This window comes from Mus caroli, chromosome 11 (assembly GCF_900094665.2).
Source record: "Mus caroli chromosome 11, CAROLI_EIJ_v1.1, whole genome shotgun sequence".
Classification (NCBI taxonomy): domain Eukaryota; kingdom Metazoa; phylum Chordata; class Mammalia; order Rodentia; family Muridae; genus Mus; species Mus caroli.
In genome coordinates, this window is record NC_034580.1 from 55,814,752 (window position 1) to 55,824,738 (window position 9,987).

A 9,987-nucleotide genomic window follows, 5' to 3' on the forward strand; every position below is an offset into this window, starting at 1 on the left:
AGACTAAGGAGGTCCAGTTCAAAATGTTGTAGAGGGTAACAATATTAGCAGCTGGGCTAGAGAAACTTTGTAATATTTTGGTGATTTACACAACTGCCTTTTGCCTGTGTCCTAAGAATTTGCCTGAGGGTAAATTGAAAACTATTGGGTTACTTTCATTGGCAGAAGAGATTTCAAGACAGCCTAATATTGACCCTGTCTTGTGGTTATTAGTAATCTTTTTTATATAGGTTTATAATTGGAAAAAAACAAAACAAAACAAAACAAAACATCTGGTAGCTGAAGAATAGATTCAGTCCAAAAGAAAGAGATGTGTGTTGCAATCAGTAAAGCTGGAGGATGGAGCCATTTAAACCCTCGTACATCACACATGGAGTTATAGGATTTAGAGTTTTCCTTGCTGAATTTGTGGTCTTGTTTTGGTCTAGTATTTTCACACTGTACTTCACTTTTTCCCTTTTGGAATGGCATTGGATATTCTGTGCCATTGTATGTTGGAAGTATGTAATTTATTTTTTAATTTTGATTGTGTAGGAATTTATAGCTAAGAGATTACCTGGAGTCTCAGAAGAGACTTTGAATGTTTAATTAAAGAGTGTTAAGACTATGAAACATTATGGGGAGCTTTGAAGTTATGCTAAATGTATTTTGCATTATGAAATGGCTACAGGCCTATGGGAACCAAGGAATGGAATGTGGTAGTTTGAATGAGAATAGCCTCATAGGCTCATAAGTTTGAATACTTAGCTGGTAGGTGGTAGAACTGTTTGGGAAGGAGTGAGAGGTGTGGCCTTGTTGGAGGAGGTGTGTCACTGGGGGTGGGCTTTGAAGTTTCAAAACCACATGCCATTCTAAGTTAGCTCTCTCTGCCCTGATGGTTGTGTCTCAAATTGTAAGCTCTGAGCTATTGCTCCAGTCTATGCCTGCCTGCCTGCTGACATGCTCATCACCTTGATGGTCATGGATTTCAATTCTCTAAAACTCTAAGTCACAAATAAGCCCATTCTTCTGTATGTTGCTTTGGTCATGGTATTTTATCACAGCGATAGAAAGTAATGGAGATGTGCCTATATTAAAATATTTTTAGTAAAATCTCTAACTCTTTTTTATCATACCTGCTAGTTCCAAAATTCTTCTTGGTATCAAAGCCATGAGTCCTGGTTTTGTCTCTAAGAGATTAGTAGAACTCTTTGGGCTGTCAAACTGTCTCCATTCTCTCACTATTCACACCCTGTCTTGGCAGACAATGGTAGCCTTCTTGGGAAATCTTATGAGCCCTTAACTTTGGTTTTTGCAGCCAGCCACTGCACAGGTGAGGAAATTGAGAACCTAGTGGAATGCTGGTTCCTAGAGTGCCCCACTCAGTTTGTGTGGTTGAGGTGAGTTGGCCAGCCCACTCGACTCCCTCGGTCAGATATCAAGCTGTCTTTAGACCCCAGAGCAGGCCCTGGTTCCAGTACCATTGTATTCTGTAATGTTAGATTATTGCTATCCCCAAGGACATATCTTAGAATCCTGAAGTACTGAATGACCTAGTCAACAAATGTCAATCATCATATGTACTCCAGACAGCACAAGATGCCTCATGGTGGGGTGGATGATCCTAAAATGTGGAGCAGGGAAAAGCAAGTGATACAAAGAAGAACAAAGTAGGATAAACCAAAGGATGTGAGGGAAGATCTCCAAGAAGACCAGCTTGACCAGATACCTGGAAAAAGTAAGCAAGTGGGATTCTGGGAGGTGAGCTTTCCCAGCAGAGATCAGCAATGCTCAGCTCCTTTGTGGGAACTTCCGGGTTTGGTCCAGTCAATTTGCCTTTGGTGATGTAGCTGCTAGGAGAAGCTTACCTTTTTATGTAGTAAACAATGCTTTTGAGGGTGAGTGTAGCACCAGAGTAGGAGGGGCCTCTTGGGGTACCAGATCCTCTTGTCTCTGTTGCTGTGGCCCAGCCACTGGTGTTTAATTCACATAGGGTACTGATGCTAAAGCCCAGGAGGCTGCAGGAGGAGTGGGTTGTGGACTTTGAGGACGGTATGGCTTATATATCCCCAGGCCTCCAATGTTTGCCACAGAGGACAGCGACCTCAAAGTTCTCCTCAAATCACCCATCAACCAACCCCGATCTCAACTAGCCTTTCAGATCCTCACCAAGGTATGACATCTGGACATCTACAAGATGGAGACATACACATCTCCACCCTCCATCCCTAGCTAATGACCACCCTGCCCCCACAGAGAGAATAGAACACCATGTGGAATTGTGTGGAATTGTTGTTAACATGATTTCCCTACTCAGCAAATCCAGCCCCTTGTGGCCAGCATGGGTGTGAACAAGGGAAAGGAAGAAGGTGATTTGGGACTGTAAAGGCTTCTTAAGCAATGGGGATTCTGAAACTATGACCCTATGAAACAGATATATAGATTTTTTTTTCCCTTATCAGGATGGGACCTGAGCCATCTCAGATGACAGGTTTGGATTGGCTGCTATCCCAGCTTCCTTGAGATTGACTACCATTCATTGTCTCTCCAGTTTTCCTCTGAGAAGACTTGGCCCTCACCCCCCATGTTCCACTGCCATTTCTGGACCAGTGGAAGCTACAGAAGCCAAAGCCCACCCATAGGCTGTTGTGCCAGCCGAAGGATTCCATACGGTGGTCTGAGTACCAGAACCACACCTTTGTACCTGTAGCTGACACTTAGTGGCCTGGCTAGAGAGTGGCTATGCTGTGGCTTCCCCTCTGCTTTGGTTTGTGTAAAATCCAGGCAAAGTGTCTTTTGACAACTGTGGACTGTCCACTACGGAGGCAGACCCTCTTATACTTCCAGCCCAAAGCTAGAGGTCAAGGGAAGCTGGAGCGTTAAATGGGAGAACTGAATGTTTGTACGGAGGGAGGGGCACAGGGAAGCACCCCTCCTCATTCCTGCCAGAACCCTGCCTGTGGCTCATCCCTGCAGGGACCTTACAGGTGGTAGATACTCAAAACTAGAGCTTCCGTTGGCCACATGGTAAACACCACACCCCTTGCCCTTCAATGCTATAGTCTCAGGGACTTTAATTCATCTCTCCCCTCCTTACCCTTTCGTGAATGCCTGGCATCCTTCCTTGCCTTCTCCAGTTTCAGCCTTCCCTGAAGCTCTAGTGTACCACTGGCCCTTAAATTTGAGCAGTCCAGAAGAACACTTGTCATAGAATGCAGTGGCATAGATGTCAAATGCCTCCTGAACTGGGCATCCAGCTTATAGTAGGTGGCTACTGAGGGACTGGGTGAAATCTGCTAGGCACTAGGAGCTGATTTCTCAATGAACTCCATCTCTTAGGCAAAACAGCCCAGACTCTTATGGGTAAGACTGTAGGAAAAGAGCAAAGTACCTTGGTGGCAGGCTGCGATACGACCCCAACATTGTGTGTAGCTAGCAGTGTGTTTGATTATACTTCCAAAAAGGGGAGCTGGGCTTCTGTCAGACCAGGAATAGAATAGAAAGTGACAAGACCAAGGCTGGTTTACCCTAATGTCCTGCCTACTGCAGTGCCTCTTGATGGAGAGAAAACGGCTTGATGGAGAGAAATGGGGAAGACACATGGATGCTCCAGGCCCCACATGGGAGACACCAGTTTGAGGGCTGGGGACTCTAGGTTACCTTTGGTGATACCATACCAGATCATGTCATTTCACATCATTGCACCAAGCACAGATATGATCCTTTTGGAAATCCAGGGTGTTGTGGGGGGCTAGCCCCTACCTTGAACATCCCTTTCAGCTGGTTCAACTCCAGGTCCTTTGATGACTTCTCAGTATACATGACATCTGCCTATGAGGACCAAGCTATCAGCTCTGAGGCTCTAGAAGGGGTTAAGACCTGGGATGATGATAAGCCAGGCGTGGTGGTGCACCCCTTTAATCCCAGCACTTGGGAGGCAAATTTCTGAGTGTGAGGCCAGTCTGGTCTACAGAGTGAGTTCCAGGACAGCCAGGGCTACACAGAGAAACCCTGTCTCAAAAAACCAAAAAAAAAAAAAAAAAAAAAAAAGACCTGGGATGATGAAGGATGAATGTTGACACCCCCTCTGCAGTTGCTAGTCAGCCATATGGTCCTTCATTTCTTATCTCTGCTCTCTTGAGAATGTGGAGGAAAATACTTGGTCCCCAGATGCAGACAGTGTTTTAAAAGGATATTTTTGATGATTTCATGTATGAACTTGATCATACCCTCTCCAGGCCTTCTATTTGATCTGGACTCCTCTAGCGTGCTCCCTTCCACTTCATGCCCTCTTCTTTTCATTTTTATAACTCACTGGGTCCAGTTTTCACTGCCTGCATGCACATGGGTGTGCGACTGTATCCGCCATGAAACTTTGAGTGCATCCACAAGAGCACAGGTCACCTTCCAATGGACACATTCCCAAAGGAAAATAAATCTCTCCTCCTCATTTCCCAAAAGCTCGCCAGAGTGAATGAAGCTCCTCAAGAGTCTCTCTCCTACCTGTGCCGGACTGTCGACTGGCTTGATCTTGTGCAGCACCTACTCATAGATTGTAGTTTATACACAAGGCACTCATGGGCTCCTGTGTTTGAAAACTGTCACAGATGGTGGCACTGTTCAGGGAGGTTATAACAGGAAGTAGGTCACTAAGGTCAGGCCATAGCCTGGCCCCATTTCCTGTTTCCTTTCTGCTTCCTTATTGTCAATGCAGTATGAAGGGCAGGCTTCTTGCACCTGCCGCAATGCCTTCTCCAGCATGGTGGGCCGTATCCCCTATGAAACTATGAGCCAAAGGAAACCCTTTCTTGTAAGTTTCTTTTGTAGGGTATTTTATCACTGCAACAGAAAAGTAACAGAGGCGGAAATTTGGATAAGAAGGGGGGGAGCGGTATGTTGCTGTGATAAAGCTGGACATGTTCCAAAACTGGGTTGTGGGAAGGGCTGGAAAACTCTGGAACTTCAGGCTAAAAAGTCTTTGAATGCTGTAAGCAGAGCTTAATGAGCTGTTCTGATGGGACTTTGGGGGACTAGACAGCCAAGAAAATATGGGCCTGGCTTATGATGTGTGCTGGCTAGTTTTATGTCAACTTGACACAAGGTAGAGTCGTCTGGAAGGAGGGAATCTCAGTTGAGGAAACACCTCCAGAAGATCCAGCTATAAGGCATTTTATTTATTAGTGATTGACAGAGGAGAGCCCAGCCCACTGTGGATGCTGCCATCCCTGAGCTGGTGGTTCTGGGTTCTATAAGAAAGCAGTCTGAGGCTGAAGAGATGAGTCAGGCATTAAAGGTTAGGATCACAACTAACAACATAAGAAAGCTGATTGAGCAAGCCATGATGAGCAATCCAGTGAGCAGCACCCCTTCATAGCCTCTATTGGCTCCTGTCTCAGGTTACTGCCCTGTTTGAGTTCCTGCCCTAACTTCCTTCAATGATGGACTATGCTGTGGAAGTAAGTGTAAGCCAAATAAATATTTTCCTCTCCAGCTTGTTTTTGGCAATGATGTTTTATCACAGCAATAGTAACCCTAACTAGGACATGAAGTTTCAGAAGGGGAACAAAGACTTTGTGGGTATCTCTGTTAGAGGCCAATCACTCAGGTTATATTCTGGAAACAACTCTGGCTGCATTCTATTCTTGTTCTGAGAGTTTGGCTGAAGCTGAATCCAAAAGTAATGGAGTAGTTTCTTTGATGGAGGAGATTAAAAAAAAACCAAAAAGATATAACATTTTATCTGTAGCTACTGCTAATTCCTTTTATACAGGTCTACAATGAAAAAGAGCAACACATGAAACAGAAAGAAAAGAGAGGAAAACCATGCTGGGATGCTTAAGATTGTGCCTGAGGCAAGTGATGGAAAAGAGGCTGTAGCAAGAGATCAACACCATTCAAGAGAACCCTCCTGTTCTGATTGGAATAAGAGGAAAAATGCCCTGAGAGCCAAGGCCTCACCCATCTAAGCCTCCAACCTGTTACATGACTGTCATGATTGTCAGTTTCATCAATGTGATACTGGTTTTAGCAGCATAAAAGACGCAAGATTGAAGGCATAATGAGTTCTTCATCTTCTGTTTTACAGAGCCACTACGGTCAGACAATGTGTGGTAGGGTTAGAGTACTCATGAGGAGGCTTTGGGAGGCCATTCCAGGAAGCTGTGAAGGTAAGCTCCACAGTGCTGGAGATGCCAGAGTTCTCCTCTGGAATTGTAAGCAAAAATGAATGCTTTCTCCCTTAAATTGTTTTAGTCAGGGTATTTTGTTACAGAAACAGAAAAACAAGAAGACATCATAGCTGTTTTGAGTTCATAAGCAAATGGCCATATCATACTCCGAAGACAGCATTTTATGACAACCAATCAAATCTTCTGGTTCATAAATTCTTCCTGCTCTTCTATGACATCTCTGAGCCTTGGTGGGAAGGTGAAACCGATGCTCCATTTTAAGCTGAGTACTGACTTACTCTCAGGGGTAGCCTTGACTGCTACCCACTGCAAAAGGAAGCTTTAATGACCAAGGTTGACAATAGCACCATCTTAGGAGAATAAACAGTTATAAGACAGTTTAGCTAAAGAACAGTACCAGCTTCTCTCCTAGGGCCTATGGCACCTTCAGCTGTGAGTTTTCGTTCAGGTTTACAGTACCAGACATGAATTCTTTTCTGTGGAGCAGGCTTCCAGTCCAACCAGAAAGTGAATAGTTAGTCCTATAACTAACAAAACCATTAGCGTGCCATTATTGTATGTGTGGGACCTGTTTCATAAGCATAAATGTTCCCAGCCACCTGGGTTGGTGACACCTTTACTTTGTCTAAGCGCCTGCCCACACTAGGAGCTGCTCCACTACATCTGCTCTCTGAACAGCTCCTCTGAGGGAAAGGCCATTACCATCCCCAGGGCTTCTGTGGGCTGACGGAAGGGAGGCAAGGCACAGGCCTCAACCATGCAATGGGTGATTTCAGCCATGGCCCTTACGTGCAAGTACTGGCAGGTTGGTCCTGTCACAGAGTCCAACTCTGGATAAATCCTCTGACGAGCTTTCTCCCCTAGCCTACATATGAACTCTGAAAGCTAGCCATGGGGGAGAGAGCTTCTTGGTCAAGTTGAGAATGATTTCTCTCTGTCCTGCAGCCCAAGTGTGTGCATCTTCAGCAATAAGGTCTTAGACTCTAATTATGATGGAAACCAAGGATGGTGCCAATAGCCTGCAGTGGGTTTTTTTCTTTTGGCGGGGGGGGGGGGGTCTAGGAAAGTAGCCCACAACTGACTGACGCTTGGACTTCCATTTAATAACCTAGGTCTTTTATGGGAATCATTGCTCACACATGCGGGGCACCCCCATTCAAATGACTTTTAAACAATATTAGCTTACAAAGCAGCCATTTTCAGCAGGGTCTTTCGTGCCTCCTGGGATCTGTCTTTATGATTACTCCCACTGAGTCTCACGGTTTTCAGTTCCATTTCCTAGAAATTCCATACTTCTGTTTTTCTTTATAGCTGAATGAAATTCCATTTTGTTCATGTATTCCATTTTCATCATCCATTCATCTGCTATTGGGCATCCAGGTTGACTTCACTTCTTAACCACTATGAATAGAGTAGCAGTGAACATGAATGTATGGGTATCTCTGTTGTAAGGGAGCACTCTTTTGGGTATGGGTATCTCTGTTGTAGGGAGCATTCTTTTGGGTATATATCTAGGAGTGTTATAGCTGGACCATGTTATAGTTCAATTTCAAGTTTTTTTTTTTAACTCTCACTGATGTCTTTAGTGGATATATCAATTTGTTATCTATCTATCTATCTATCTATCTATCTATCTATCTATCTATCTATCTATCTATTAATGAGACTGGGTTTCTTTGTGTAGCTTTGGTTGTCCTGGAACTTGCTCTGTAGATAAGGCTGGCCTCAAACTCACAGAGATCCACCTGCCTCTGCCTTCTGAATAAAAGTGTGCAGCAGCACCACCTGGTTCAGTTTTTATTTTTGCTAACAGCAAGGCTCCCTTTCCTCACATCCTCACCAGCACCTGTTGCCATTTCTTCTCTTGATGGCGGCCATTCTGAGTAGGGTGAAATGGAATCTCAAGGTGGTTTTAATTTGCATTTTCCTTATGACAAATAATGTTGAACACGCTTTAAAATAGAGGTGCATGCCTTTGTTCCTAGCATTGTGAAGCTGAGGCAGGTGGATCTCTATGAGTTCAAGGGCAGCTTGGGCTACAGAGTGGATTCCTGGACAGCCAGTGCTACATAATAAGAACCTGTCTCAAAAAGCATATACGTATACTGTGGTGGTTTGAATAAAAATGGCCCCCATAGGCACATAGATTTGAATGCTTCCCCACCAGGGAGTGGCATTATTTGAAAAGATTAAGAGGTTAGGCTTTGTTGGGGTAGGTGTGGACTTACTGGAGAAAATATGTCACTGGGAGTGAGTTTTGAGGTTTCAACGGTCCAAGTCAGACCCAGAGACCCTGATCTCCTGCTGTCTGTGGGTCTATCATGTCTGCCTGTGTGCAGTCACATTCCCTGTCATGATGATAATGGTCTAAACCTCTAAAACTGTAACAAGCCCTAATTAAATACTTTCTTTAAAAGAATTGCCATGGTCCTGTTGTCTTGTTACAGCAATAGAACACTAAGACACACACACACACACACACACACACACACCTATATGTATGCGTGTATGTATGTTTTATACATATATATGTATGTATATACATATATATGTGTATGTGTATATATATATATATGTGTGTGCATTTTTATTTCTTCTTTTGAGAACTGTGCTCAGTTCCATAGCCTATGTTTGGATAAAGTTGTTTATCTTATAAACACTTCGCCTTTTGAGTTCTTAGTATGCTCTAGATACCATCTCTGTAGGATGTGGAATGGTAAAGATTTTCTGCCTTTCTCTAGGCTGCCACTTTACTTGATGGACAGCTTCCACTGCTGACAGATGCTTTTTAATTTTACAAGATCCCATTTGCTGATTATTGATCTTATTTTCCAAGTGATCAGAGCAGGGTTAATCCCCTCCCCCAACTCTCTCTCTGTTTTTAAAGACAGAAGGACTATGTCGCTCAGGCTGGTCTCAAATTTGTCACTCTCCAGTCTCCAGTTTGGAGGAGGTTGGATGCCACTCTTGGCTGGGACTCTTTCATGTTTTACAAAGCCTGAGAGTTCTCCTGGCTCTTTCTGCTTACATAGCCCCTAAGCCCGTCCTTTCTGAGGGGAGGCAGGTTGGGGGGTGAGAGGGCTGTTTTTGTGACCTTGACTATATCCCAGGGCTTATGGCTAATTCCCAGCTAGCTTCTTTCTATTCCCGAACTTCTTCCCCAGTGGTTCCAAGAGTCCCAGCAGGGCCCAGCCTATGGGCTCCTAGATTCTGCCTGCTTCTTGTTGTATGACAGAGCCACTTGTTTACCCCTTCTTGTTTTCAGATCTTAGCTGCACCCTTATTCCTCCATCTATCCCGGTTTTCCCAGAAGCTTGGAACAGAGAACTTGCATGAACCCTTATGCTCAAAATGAATGAGTCCCTTCTGTCCGTGGGAAAGCGAGACTTAGGGTCACATGGTGGTCATTGACCTGGACCCTACTCTCGCAATATCTATCTGTGGGTGCTAATCTTCAGAAGGGTGCTGCTGTGAGCAGCTTGCCTGTGGAAAGAGGATCCTGTGAGTGCAGTGGTCTCCCTGTGTGGTGTGAAAGTGGCTCGTTGGAGATGGGAATCGGGGTTCACTTGTGTCTGAACTCAGGGAGGGGCAGCTAACATGAGTCAAAGTGCTGTTCTGGGGATAACAGTGTCTAAATTGAGCTGACTGACTAACTACACTGTTTTTTCTTCCTGGTGCCAAGACTGGCAGGGGCTGGGAGGGGAAACAGCCATCCTGAGACATGGCTTTGGCCTGTGAGGGTTCATCAGGGAACACACACAGAGCATACTAACAGATACACAAGGATAGTCATGCAGTTGCAAAGACTACCAGGGACACA